Here is a 14,163-nt window from a genome sequence, read left to right on the forward strand (position 1 = left end):
TTCGCAGCTGGTTGTGGGAGAAGAGGACCTGGAGAAGAGGGTCGGGGGCAGGAGGAGCTGGACCTTAGGGAGGGCGGGAGAAGCTGCTCCTCTTTTGTCTCCTGCTTAGCCCTTCTGTCTTTCTCTTCTCTCACCCTTTAATGCTTTCATGTCTTGCCACTTCAACTCTGGATTTCTTTCCTCCTATGCTAAAATCTCCTTCTATTTCAAGGCTTTAAGGCTTCCCTTTGTTACCCCACCTCCCCGTGTTAGCTTCCTGTGACAACGTGGCTGCAGCCGCTCAGTTTCACACCTCAAATGCATGGACTGAAGGAAAGAGTGCCTTTTCTAGTGGCTCCCATAATTCCATAGGGACTCCCTGATTGGCTTGGTGTAGGTCACAATGTTCATCTCTGAACCAATGACAATGGCAAAGAGTATCATGTTCTGATTGGCCTTCCCTGGGCCAATTGCTGGAGCCCTGGAGTGTGGGGGGTACAGGGATATGGGGTGTGAGAGGGGTGGGGAGGAGCCTCACCCAGCCCAAAGAACTAAGAGGCCGGGAGGGGTTGATGGATAAGTTGAGCTCTGTTCTGGAATGGTGGGACTGTCCTTGGAACATCCATCTTAGGTGAGTAGTGAAATGCTCGATGCATATGGCAGTGGAGAACATGACCAGTGAATTATGTGAGGACCTTCCGTCCTTCCGTCCTTCCTTCTGCCCTTCCTGGCATACCCAATTTATCAAATAGTTTGTTTTTTTAAAGAAAACCTCTCATATGTCTCATAAATGCTAAACGGATTCTTAACGAAGGGCAGGCTGATCTTTCTCACTCAGATTTACAATGTTAAAAGTGATTTAACTACCTCCAGAGAATCTTCAGTGCCAGGCCCGGCCTGGGAGCTCCGCCTTACAAGAGCTGCTCTCTTACTTTACAGATGAGGAAGCAGAGGGAAGCTAACAGAGGGAGTGGGATTTCCCTGCAGTGATGGACCTCATAGCTCCCACCAAGGGGCTGAGCCCAGGTAGTGTATACCAGAAGGCCTTTCTCTGAGGAGAAAACAGAACATTCCAGAAGCCTGTGTCTGGCTGAGTTTCTGAGGACCTCTGTGCTCACAGCGTTCCCTTCAGCAGCTTCCCAGGCTGCAGCTTTGGCTGCGTGGAGCAGTTCCAGGGCTGTGGGGACAATCATGACAGCACTAAGTGGAACAGCAAACCAAAAGAGGAGTTTGAAATTTCAGTTATTGAGTGGACAGAAAGGTAGACTATACTTAGGTCTTTTCAGGTGGATTAAGGATGCCACACCTAGGTTTCTGGAAAGAATTCTTCCTTTCAGTGTGGATGTCTGGCTAGGTATGTGTGGCTTCTTAAAAGCATTCTGATGCCACCTCCTGGTAAGGTCAAGGACTTAGGGGCTGAAATGAGCAAGAAACAAGCACTCAGTGAAACACCTCCAGTCTGTCCTTGTTCCTCCATTGTTTCTGCAGGCTGGTTTCCTTTTAATATGTGCCTCACCTTTGGCACTGTTTGAGATCCTGGAAATCTCCTCTCAAGATGCCAAAGTTGAAGTGCTTGTGCTCGCTACCATCTTGTCTGCAAACAGAGCCCCCCTTTTCTGTTACAGAAATTAGGAGTGGGAGAATTTTGCCTTTCCTTATAGGTGAGTCACCAAGGGAATGTTGAGTCTTCAAAAGGCCAAGGTTGCACTCCCAGCTGGTGAATTCCATGAGCAAAACAAAGCTCTGTTTGTAACCCTGTCAGATAAGAATAATCTGGGGTGTGTTTTCTGTTTGGTACAGGAAATAAGAGGCGGGTGATTACAATTTATGGAATTTGGCCATCTTCACTCAGTGTCACTTATTTTGTTACACATATTTTATCAGAAAGAAACAAGGCCACTTAGAAGACCGTGAAACTCCTATGTTGGGGAAAGGTAAAGCGGAAAGTGTGGGTTATATAAAGGAGACATGTCCTGTTTATGTCTGTTTGGCTGGAGCAAAGGGGGAGGGAGTAGGTATAGGAGGGTGTCAAAGGCTCAAGTATGGAGTTTAAGCTTTATTCTCAAAGTAGTAGGAGTTAATGAAAGGGCTTTTGTTTTTTGAGACAGGGTTTTACTATGTAGCACAGGCTGGTCTTGAATTGGAGCTCCTCCTGCCTTAGTCTTCCAGTGCTGGGATTACAGGTATGTACCACCACACTTGGCCTAATGAAAGTTTTTGACCAGGTAGTTCAAAACTTCCATTTTCGTCAGAACAATTTATTAACAATAAGTGAAACAGAACAGAAACAAGATGGATACAGGCAACCTGTGAGAAGTCTCCCACAGTATTCCAGACTGAATTCAGGAGGCAGGCATTAGTTAGCATCAGGAGAGTGTCAGGATGGAAGAGACATCAGGAGAGAGAAGCTGCTGGAGAGATGAAGTTGCAGGGTCAGAGGGCAAAAATGGAAGGCAAAGATGGTGCTGAGATTTCCACACTGGGCAGGTGAGAGGGTTGATGATGCCAGGCCCAGATTAGGGAGAAGGTAGAAGAAGGAGATGTTTGAAAGGGGAGATTATGTATCCCCTTTTGAACATCTCAAGTTTAAGGTCTCCACAGAGGTGGCGATGGTCAGAAATCAACTGGAAATATACACCTAGGACTGAGACAAGTACAGGCACATGAGTACAGGCGTCTGTGCTGAGGAGTTAGTTGAAGCTGTTGCACTGGATGAGACCAGAGGAGGTTTCCATGGGAGCGATAGACTATGGGGAACTGGGACAGGTCCTTGAAGAAATTCTGATTTAGGGAAAGTGTTAGAGAAACAGTGGACAAGAGGGCAGAGGGCTGCTGGTGGAGTGGCTCAAATGGTAGAGCACCTGCCTAGCAAGTGTGAGGCCCTGAGTTCAAACCCAGTGCCACTGAGAGGAGAGAGAGAGAGAGAGAGAGAGAGAGAGAGAAAGGGTTCTGGGAGACGGAGGCTATCAGATTTAGGCTACAGAGGTTGAGGATGGAAGCTGTTGCTCTTTGACAGAACTTAGTGGTCAGCAGTGAGGGTCAAAGCCAAGTTATAAAGCATGTAGAAGTAAGTGGGAGTAATTACTGTAGTTGAACTGTACACTTCCAAACGGTTACAATGGCAAATTTTATGTTGTGTTTTGCCACAAAAAAGTAAAAGGGAGAAAAAATATAAACATTGAACAATTATACAATTGAATAATTGAACAATTATTCTCTACGTTTTTCTCCATGTGTGAGACACCCTAATAAACCACTTTAAAAGTAAGCAGAAGAAAAAGGTTAAGTCAGAAATGGAAGTAGCCATACAGACCACTCTTTGGAGAAATTTGATGGCTTGGTGAAAGGCACAGTGGGAAGAGTTAGACAAACAGTGAAGAACAAGAAGAGAGCAGTGCTCTGGGAGGTTGAGGGAGGAGTTTTAGGAAGGAGGAGTCAACAATATCCGATTTGGGCTACTAAGGTTGAGGATGGAAGCTGTCTACCTCTGACAAAACCTGGTGAGCAATGATGAGGTTAGAAGGATAGAAGGAATTTATTTTTCTTTGGATGAGGCAACTTTAACATGTTTCTTGAGGGTGAGGACCCCAGGAAGGGAGAGAATAAAGATGGAGGGTGGGACAGGAAGTGAATGGAGTGATGGCCCCAGAGAGACATATTCATATCCTGGTCCCTAGATCTGTGAAGTGACCTTATTCAGAAAGAGGTTTTTGCAAAAAAAATAATTAAGGATCTTGAACTCATCTGGATTTTCCAGGTAGGCCCCAAATCCAACAACAAGGGTCCTTAAAGGAGATGGGACAGCTGGAGGCATGGTTCAAGTAGAAGAGAACTGAGCAAAACCCTGAGTTCAAACCCTAATATAAAAGATGGGAGAGGAGAGGATACAGACAGAATACGAGAAGGCCATGTGGAGATGGGTGTGATGCAGCCACAAGCCAAGGAATGCCTTGCATCACCAAAAGCTGGAAAGGACAAGGAGCCCTCTCCCCTAGAGCCCTTGTGGGGAAGGAGCCACAGAGCAACTTGATTCTAGACTTCTGCCCTCTAGAACTGTGAGAGAATAACTTTCTGTTATTATTATTATTTTTTTTTTACAGTACTGGGGATTGAACCGCATGCTAGGCAAATGCTCCACCAGTTGAGCCATGTCCCCAGCCCTGTTTCTGTTATTTCTTATGATATTCTAGAAACTAACCCAGGTCCCAGGGTACTGGACCTTTGTGAAGCACGAAGGACAGTATGTTGAGAATCTCAGCCCTTCACACCCTCCCAGCCCAGCCCAACCAGGTGCTCAGTTACTATGAGTTTAGAAATGTCAGGCTCTAATAATCCAGACAGATGCTTACTCAAAGAAATCATTTTGTCTTTATTTGTCTTGTTCCCACCTGATTTTAGAAAACCAGCAGAGATTTCAGTCCTGAAGTCTTTCTCCTCCACCTTCCATCCTTTGAGCTGCACCAGTGAAGCCAATGTGCTCTCCAGGGGAAGTAGTCCCTAGAGCCCCACCTCCTGCTCTGGCACACAGGCCAGGTGGTGGAGGGAACAGTATCCCGGAGATGAATGAGATGGGTGCCCCCCTCATACTTGCTGTGCATATGAGTTGACAATTCCAGCGACAGGGAGAACCTGGTTGCCCTTGGAGGGTCCTGATGTGTCGCTTCCTGCAATCAGGGAGACAGGGCTAACCAGAGAATATCAGGCAGAGGCTCCTTCTTTCCACCCTGACCCTGTGGGTTGCCTGAGTAGAGGTGGGGGCTTGAGCCACGATTCCTCACCCCCCACAAGGCCAGAGCAGAGGTTCTGTTGTGAGGGCTGCAGAAGGTGGAGGGGGTCTTGGTCTTTGGAGGGTTGACACAACTGCCCTCCCTCCTGACCCAAGGGACAGATTTTCACTGAGAGTCTCAAAGTTAGAGAATCCCTAGGATGTGTCCAGTGCTCCTGAGGTGCTGGCCTCTAGTGCTGCAGGGGTGACCGTAGGGCAGGTTGACCCTGGAGACATCACAGGCTATACTCAGCAGGGCCCTGTGTCATGAATGCTGTAATTTTCCAGCTTCAGACTTGGTCTTGTGTGTGGTGACAGTATTCTCCTTTCTTTTTTGTCTCCCTGCCAGCAAGGCAACAAGTCCTTTATTTCTTTCTCACCTCACACACCTCTGTCCTTTCTTCTTGTGTCTGCTACTCCAGGTGTCCTTGTCTAGAACCTCTAGCCTTTGTCCCTCCCAGAGCATCCACTACTGCTCAGCTGCCCAGATACCAGTGCCTACTCACTGTAGACATGTACATAGGATTCTTGAGCCACCACCCAGTGCCCTCTGTGACCTGGTTCCTAATACTTTCCCATCTTTGCCAAAACCTCCCACCCTATGGTGATAAGTAGGTTGTTTCCTCCAATCAGGGAGCCTATCCTGCTCCCTCCTGCTCCTCCCTCTTTCTCCACTGATCTGACCTTTCACCCTTTAAAGACCCTCCTTTTCCACTCTCCATGGAGCCCTTTGCACTTAAGACCCAAAGCCCTCTCCCTGTAGAATTTTCCATACACAGTGCCACCATTGGTGTTTAGTCATCTTTCACCTGCTGCTGGTACATTTCCATGTATGTACAAACCAATGCATCCATTCCTTCTTTCTTACACTAGATCAGAAAAAAATATATCATGTACCCATTATGGTCCAGGCCCTAGAATTTAAGGATGAGTAAAGCATAGCTCCTGCCTTCCAAAGCTTCCAGAAATGCGGTGTGGACTGGGTGCCTTGACTGGCTATTCCTGGTTCATTCTCTGCCTTGCTTGTGCCCCTGGAGGCTGGCCCAGACAGTCCTCCCCTCCCCACCCCCAGGCCCCATCACCCTCTAGCTTCTGAGGGCTTCTCCAGTGGGAACTCCAGTAGGAGAGCAGAGGCTGGAGGTTGTTGGGGATGGGTTCCCCTGCTCCTTGCTGCAGGTTGCTTGGTGGCTGTGACACAGGTCTGGTTAGGAGATCCTTTCCACAAGAGCTGCTGCTCTTTCCCTTCACATTCAGGCTGGGGAGGTAGGTATGCCCCATTGTCACTAGAACCGCACTGTGGGACCCTCCTATGGCTTCCTCACACCCTGCCCACACTTTTGCAAACAGTTGCTTTCCCAAGTGCAGCCATGTGTTTACATGTGGCATTTATTTCCTGCCGAGCAGCCTGAGTGATGGGGTGGAAGGCCTTCCTCAGGGAGAAGCTAGAGGATGGAGAACATAAGGTGCTTGAAGACAGGAGGGACTGTCACATACTTTGTAGTTTGTGCACATCCTATGCATGGAGTGGATAACTGGAACCTATTTTATGTTTAAAAGAAACCGTACTCTTTTTAATTCCCGCTGTATATCCCACATGGAACTTTTCATCATTGCAAAACTACCAAAGCAATTAAAAATCTCTCTCTCTCTCTCTTTTTTTTTTAAAAGCCTGCTTTATTGAAGAGCTTCTGGCAAAGACCTTTGAATCTGTGCCCTAAGGGTTTCAGGGCAGGACTCCAGTGGGATGGTGTAAGACTTGCTGTCCTGACGTGGGTGGCAGTTGCTGGAGCAGGGACTGCTTCTTTTCATTAACAGTGAAGTTCACTGTCAGCTGGCAGTAACAGCCACAGGACAAGATGCAACCATGACTCTGACACAGCCTGTCCCAGCCACAGCCCAGCTCTTCCCCCATAGGGGGTCTCCAGAAGAAAAGCGTTGATCAGACAAGGGGAGCCCCCTGGAAAAGGAATTGTGCAAACTAATGCATTCTGAAAATGCAGCTGCCCCAAAACTGCCCCAAATATTATCTAGTACAAAGCTGAATTCAATATCCAAAGCAAGGGGTCTCCTGGAACTCCACCCAGAAGGCTTGGTTTGCCCATCTCTCCAAAGGATTATCTTGTCCAGGGATGCTTTAGTGCCCAGCTTAACTGGAATTCAACGGAAATAAAAGATTGCTCAGCTGGAGTAGACATATGTAAGAGGCGAACCTTTCTTAAACCCCATTAATGGACAACCTTGATCCACAACTGGATTCAATTACTGTGTGGAAAGAAAGGCATTTTCTCATAAAGCCGCTCTGTTTCCGTGCCTGGCTGTGAGCGGGGCCAGCCATGACAAAGACAAGCCTGTGTTGTTCAGGGCTGTTTTGCTTTTCCAGTTCTTTCACTGGCACTGCCAGGCCCCAAGCTGTTTGGTTCAGTTTTGGGGCGGTGGGCGGAGGAGGGGGGAATAGCAGTACTTGTTTTGGTTTTCAGTCTTTTGGTCCAGTGTTGACAGAAAAGCCACCTGATTGTCCTGCCTGACCAGTGGTTCTGATGGGCCACACAGCAGATTCTGGGCCAGTTCTGTGCCCAGGCACCCCTTAAGAGCAGAACCTGTTAGCAACACCAGCATTGTAAGAAAGGAGCAAGGGAGGGATTGTAGGGGACCCAAGGGGCCTTGTACACATGAGTCTGGGTATTACTGGTCTCAAATATGAAATGCTTAGTATGTGATAGACTCTGTCCTAAGATTCTTACATATACTAACTTATTTAATCCTGTCAAAATCCTCTGAAGCAGGTGTTATTATATTTCCCACTATAGAGATGGGAAAATTGAGGCACAAGCAATTTATCTGTCCAAGGTTATGCAGTTAATAAGTAGTTCAAAGAACATGCTCTTTTTTTTATTAACATCTAATAGTTGTACAGCAGGGATTCATTGTGATATTTACATATGTGCTTACAATGTATCTTAATTAGATTCACTCCCTCTGTCATTCCTCCTCTTAACCCCCAGTTCTTAGAACAATTTCAACAGGTTTCATTGTTCTATTTTCACACACATATACAGAGTGCATCCACCATATTCCATAGCCTGTGCTCTGGATCACTACATTATCAAAAGGTGTATGACTGCCAGGCACTGGTGGCTCATGACTGTTATCCTAGATGCTTGGGAGGCAGAAATCAGGAGGATCACAGTTCAAAGTCAGCCTGGGCAAACAGTTCACAAGGCCCTATCTCGAAAAAATTCCACACAAAAACAGGGCTGGCAGAGTGGCTCAAATGATAGATCACCTGCCTAGTAAGCATGAGGCCCTGAGTTCAAACCCCAGTGCTGCTAAAAAAAAAAAAATATATATATATATATATATATATATATATGTCTCTGTGTGTGTGTGTGTATGACAGAAACTTTAAAACCATGGCATTACCATTTACTTAGCTACTAAACATTTTTACAGTATTCATAGCTCTTTACTTTTCCAAACATGCCTGAAAGACATAATTGTCTTTGGCCTAACTGCCTAGGGGCAGACAAAAAGAAATATTTATTCTTTTAAAAAAATTTTCAGTATTCAGGATTGAATCCAGGGCCTCATGCATGCTAGGTAAGTACTCTATCACTGAGCTACACCCCAGCCCACTAACATATAGTCTAGGGTCTTGTACCTAATGTTTATGACTAATGCAGAAAGACAGCATTCTTTCATAAAAGATGTTGCATGAGAGAGGGCTGCAGATATAGCTCAGTGGTAAAGCACTTGCCTAGCATGTTTGAGGCCCTGGGTTCAATCCCCAGCACTCAAAAAAAAAAAAAAATGCACACAAGGAAATAAAGAACCAGCTCACTTGGCTATTTGATCATCAGCGCTCTGATAAGAAAATCTGGGACTCGCAGCCTGAAACAAACATTTATATGGCCTAAGCTCCAGTCATTAACTTAATTCACTGTGGCAGTCATTGATTTTTTTTTTTTTGTCCTCAGTTCCAGATTCACCCTTTATAACCTGCCCTGTAATAGAAGAGGGACCCTGTAAGCAGCTTGTTTTTGACAGCATGTGGGTTGGGCTTTGTCAGCAGAGGGTCCTGGGGTGGGGGAACACTGGGGGAGAAAACAGGAAAGGCTTCTTTTCCTAGTTTCAGAGGGCTACTTTGTCAGCCTTCTGCAGTGTGCACACATTTTCTGCAGTGCCAGGTGCCAGCAGCACATGGTGCCTTCCTGTATGCAGCTTCCTGGTCACCCTCCTGGTGAATGACCCCTGCTGGAAATCCCTCAGGAGGCTTTGCAGTGGAGTGTCAAAGAAGGGGCACCTCTCTTGTGCAGCTTTGCAGTAAGCAGAATAGCTTCCTTAGCACCCCACAGAGCATGTTCCCGGAAAGTCTCACAGTGAGGCTTCTTCTGAACTTTTCCACCATACCCTCTTCCATGGGATCAGGATTTCAGCCCTGGGACAAGGTGGTCTCTTTGAATGCTTTACCTCACCCTAGGGGCAAGGATCTAGCTGCTCTCTATCTCTACTGCTCCTGTTTTTTAGTGTTTTCTTACATCTCACCATCCCACCCATGACAACTCCAGTCCCCTGGTAAGAAGACTTTAAAGTTAACTTTCCTTGTAGAAATTACTGTGTGGTTTCTAACTCTTTCTTGCACTTGAATATATTCATCATACATATTTATTTTTCTCTGTGTCTTATTCTATTCTTTTATAGCAGAATGCTCAACATAGAACATGATTACAAAAAACCAAAAACCAAAATACCCAAACACTTAAGTATTTAAATAAATGCTTAAACACAGGGAGGGTATGGTGATGCCCATCTATATAGTCCCAGCTACTGAGGAGGCTGAGACAGGAAGATTACTTGAACTCAGACACTTGAGGCCAGCCTAAGCAGCACAGTGAGACCCTAGCTCAAAACAACAATGACAAAAGCAAAACAAACCAAAACAAAAAGCTTAACACAACTGGGGTCCTCTAAGGGTCTGGGCTCTAGGTCTGCACACTAGAGCCTGTGAACCTGCAATAACATCAATGATCAATATATGGACTCAGGAAGCCAATGGCTGAACACGATCACAGTGAGCCTCTTTTCCAGAGCCTTCCCCAGCTCGCTAAAGACAAAGACAATTGTCCTGGTCAGGACAAAGATAATGGGAATTTCTTAAAGGTCAGTGGCCCAAACAGTTGAGAATTCTACACAATTCTCTTGGGTCCCATTACCATATTTTTTTTAGTCCACCATTTTAAATAAAATGTAGCCCTCTTTGTATGGAAAAACACACAAGAACCACAGAAGCAACAAAAGCAATATAAAAGCACTTTCACCATGACTTTACTAATAAGTCAGAAGGTTCTATATTGTCTTTGCATTCTTAGGTCTCTGCTTGGTTGTCACATAGCTGTAACCCCCGTGCATAATTAAGTCTGTACTTCATGTTTATCAATTGATGTTTGTCAATACAATCCATTTGATAGCCCTGTAAACCATGTGGTCCTTGCATTTACCATTACTCATGGCAATATAATGTTCTGTTTTCTTCATATGCCAAAGTTTGCTAAGTTAAAGTGAGATTGGCTCACCTTTTTCCATGTTACAACAAGCACAGCTTAGAAATCTTTGCTCAAGTTCCATTAACTCCACCTGATTGTTCCTCGCGTCTCAGTTTTCTTAACAGCTGGGGTCACACATTTTCCTACCAAAAGACAAGAAATTATAGGAAAAGGAGTGAGGAACGTAGGCAGAAAAGGAGTGAGGAATCTAGGGAGAATGTCTGCCCAAGAGGACGGATGGTGATTTTTTTCACTGAACTAAAGTCTTCAAGAAGCCAGTCGCTGCTCAGTAAGTATATCCTGCCAGGAAGAGAAGTTTCTCAGAGACAGAGGCAGCAGAGAGAATTGGTGGGAGCAGAAGAAGTGGGAGGGAGCAAGGTTGCTCCAGGGATTAAGACTGCCTTTTCTTGAGTCTCTCGTGTTGTAACCTGTGACTAATGCATTAGTCAGGCTGAGCACGTGGAAACTACACAATACATCCTAGAAAAACACCTTTGCTCTCAAGAATCTCCTTGAAATCAGACAGTGCTTGCAGTGATTGAGAGTGGGAAGCACATTGTGATTTTAATCTGCCAAGAGCTCAATTGTTTCCCGAATTCCCAGAGTCAGGGAGCACAGAAAACGCTCCTTGTCATCAGCTCAGTAAATATTAACCTCATTAAATTTGTTTTTCACGTAAAAGGGTTCCTTGTATGTACTCAGAAAGAAGCTTAAACATAGCACCCCTCATATTCCTCATTTTCTTGTTCATACATAATGTTTTTCAAATATTTTTGTTTCTTACTCATTCCTATATATTCTTTTTTCTTTTCTTTTTTTTGGTGGTGGTACTGAGGTTTGAACTCAGGACCTCACACTTGCTAGGCAAACGCTCTACCACTTGAGCCATTCCACCAGCCCTCTACTCATTCTTCTTCTTCTTCTTCTTTTTTTTTTTTTCTGTGATACTGGGGCTTGAACTCAGGGCCTACACCTTGAGCTGCTCCACCAACCCTTTTTTGTGATGGGTTTTTTGGAGATACGGTCTCACGAACTATTTGCCCTGGCTGGCTTTGAACCGTGACCCTCTTGATCTCTGCCTCCTGAGTAGCTAGGATTACAGGTGTGAGCCACTGGTGCCTGGCTCCTTTGTGTTTTCTTTAAGATTTTCTTTTTGAGTTTGGTATGCTATAGTTTTACTATATCTTTTCTGGGTGTGAATTTATCAAAATTTATCTTACATGGTGTAGATTGTGCTTCCTATGAAAAGCAGACTCATAGCTCCCAACAGTTCTGGAAATCCTCATTTTTTATTCTTCATTTGAATGTTGCTTTTCATCTCTGCTCTCTAGTGTTTTCTGGGACTCCTATTGTAAGTATATTAAGCCTTCTGACACTCACACTATCCTTCATGTCTTAATCTTCCTCTTTCATATTTTCTATCTTCATGTCTTTATGCTGCATCTTGGGTAATTTCTTCAGACATATTAAATAATTCTCTTTCCAATGATTTTTTTTTTTTTTTTTTTTACTTTTTGTCATACTGGGGATTGAACCCAGGGCCTCACACATCCTAGGCAAGTGCTGTACCACTAAGGTACACCTCAGCCACCAATTGTGTCTTATTTACTGCTTAATTCTGTCACTGATTTTTAATTTCATCAATTACTTATTTCATTTATAATAGTTGTATTGGGCTCTTTTTCAAATCTACCTGCTCATATTTCATAGTCTCCTGCTACTTCTATGTGATTATACTTGCATAGACTTTATATTTTGCATTTTATAATTCTAGTATCAAAGTCCTGGAAGTATAAATGTATTCTTTCTGCTTTCACTTATCATGGTGGCTTATTTTTTTTGCTGCTTGGTGTTCTTTGATTCCAAACTTATTTTGCTTGATCTGTGGGAGGCCCAGGGCCTAAATTGAAGGTATTGATTCCAGAAGAGGTATTCGTTTGTTTCTTCCAGAGTCCAGAACTTTTTCAAGGGTCAGGGTTTGAGGTGAGATATCTGACTTTGGCTTTCGCCCCTTGTAATGGGCCTGGGGCTTTGTGTTGGGTTTTGTCCCACCCTTGTGGCTTCCTACCTGGATTTCTTATCACTGCTTTGGTTTCTTCGTCTGGACTTGGGGAAGTTTCTTTGCTATCATGAGCCCAGCAATGCATTAAAAACCATATTGCAGCTAGGATCTTAGTGCACTGTAGCAGGATTGGCTCTGCCATAGTAGTGGGAATGGATGCCACATGTTCACAATGCCCAGTCATTCAGACCTAGGGATAAGATACACATGAGCACGAGGAAGACTAGGCCTTACCCCAAACTTTTAAGAAAAATAAAACAGTGACACAGGAAACAATTAGAGAACAGCTCAAAGTTCACTATGTTTCTCTCTCTCTCTGTAACTGTATCTATACATGTATTTTTTCATATAGGAAAAAGCTTACAAGTGGGTGAAGAGTTGGTACCTAAAGTAAGCATAAGATGTACTGTAAGGGACAATGCTAGTCCTCAAGGGACAGAAAACAGCATTCATAAAGCAACTGAGAGGGAAGAAGTAAGGTTCATCCTTGAGTCTCTGTTTATAAAAAGGCCTCACCTCATTGTTAATTCCTTTGGCTTCATAATTATAGGACTTAGCTGGTATGGTTTCATATGAGTATCCCATTTGGAAGTCTCTATAATTTCCTTATTTACAAGATGAATGCTCATTAAAGTCCTCTTTGTAGCTTTTATACATGGACAATGACTGGACTGTTATTTACTCCTTTTCAAGATAGTTGAACGTAAGGAGATGAAATAAAACAATGTTATCTACGAGTTGCACCTTGTTTCCTACTCCTGCACGCTTGTGCTTTGTCCTTCCGGTACTCATTGGCTCATCTGGGCTTTTCGAGTACTAGTTTTTCTGTGTTTTTCAGGACTGAATCACTGAGGACATGTCTACACTGCCCCTGAGTACTGTGAAGTCGGCCTGGCTCGGTCTCCATCTGGTCCTGTGCTCCACTGAACGTTATCATTTTCTCTAATCTACAAAATAAAGCTGTCTGAAACAGGGCCTAATTCTGGGTTGGAAATTAGTTATAGAAAATCTAGGCTCTGAACAAAAACCACATTTGAAAGAGTATGTGTTTTCTTTTATTGGCTTTTGCTCTAAAAGCAAAGGCTGAAAAACAGCTGTTAGCTGTTTATACAGTATTTTTTATTGAAGTGTTAGACAATGGCTGTTTTCTTCTCCACTTCAAATGGCACATTTTTTTCTTGCTCCATTTAAGTACCTTGTCCATGTGGTCATAAGTATTAACACACGCCTCTTCCCCCCTCCCTAGGTTTCTGGAGATGAAGGTTTTGGGTTTTTTTTCTTTCTTTTGTTTGTGGTTTTGGGTCTTAAAGTTAGATTTTAATCTCTCAGAGTAGACAGTTGAGTTTGGTCCTGGATCAGAACCCAATGGTCAGAACTCATCTTGTGGGTCAACTAAACACAGGTGTTCACACAAGAATTATATATGGACTTAGTCATTGCCACCCCCCCACCACCACACCCTGTTCTTCTTCCTCCTTCTCCTTCTTTGTTGGTGGTACTGGGGTTTGAACTCAGGACCTTGTGTCATCTACTATTTGAGTCAAGCTCCAGCCCCCTGCCCTTTTTCATGCTTTAGATATATTTTGAATAGGGCGTTGTGTTTATGCCTGAGCCAGCCTGTACTGTACTGTGATCCTCCTATCTATGCTCCCTGTGTAGCTGGGATGATAGGCCACCACACCAAGCTATTGGTTGAGATGGGGTCTCTTGACCTTTTTTGCCTGGATTCACCTTGGACCGTGATCCTCCTGATCTTTGCCTCCCCAGTGGCAAGAATCACAGGCGTGAGTCTCTGTGTCCTGCTGCCATCTCTTCTT

The 14,163-nt window shown here is 44.4% G+C and overlaps 1 long non-coding RNA gene across 1 annotated transcript; it reads left to right on the forward strand.

The window, feature by feature from the left end:
- Window positions 1-503: 503 nt before the first annotated feature.
- LOC141424143 (uncharacterized) lies at window positions 504-6,934 on the forward strand. Its single transcript, XR_012449042.1, has 3 exons — window positions 504-610; window positions 919-1,005; window positions 6,413-6,934. It is a non-coding gene; the product is annotated as an uncharacterized lncRNA (long non-coding RNA).
- The last annotated feature ends 7,229 nt before the right edge of the window (window positions 6,935-14,163 follow it).

The sequence above is a fragment of the Castor canadensis genome, chromosome 1 (assembly GCF_047511655.1).
Source record: "Castor canadensis chromosome 1, mCasCan1.hap1v2, whole genome shotgun sequence".
NCBI classification, from domain to species: Eukaryota; Metazoa; Chordata; class Mammalia; order Rodentia; family Castoridae; genus Castor; species Castor canadensis.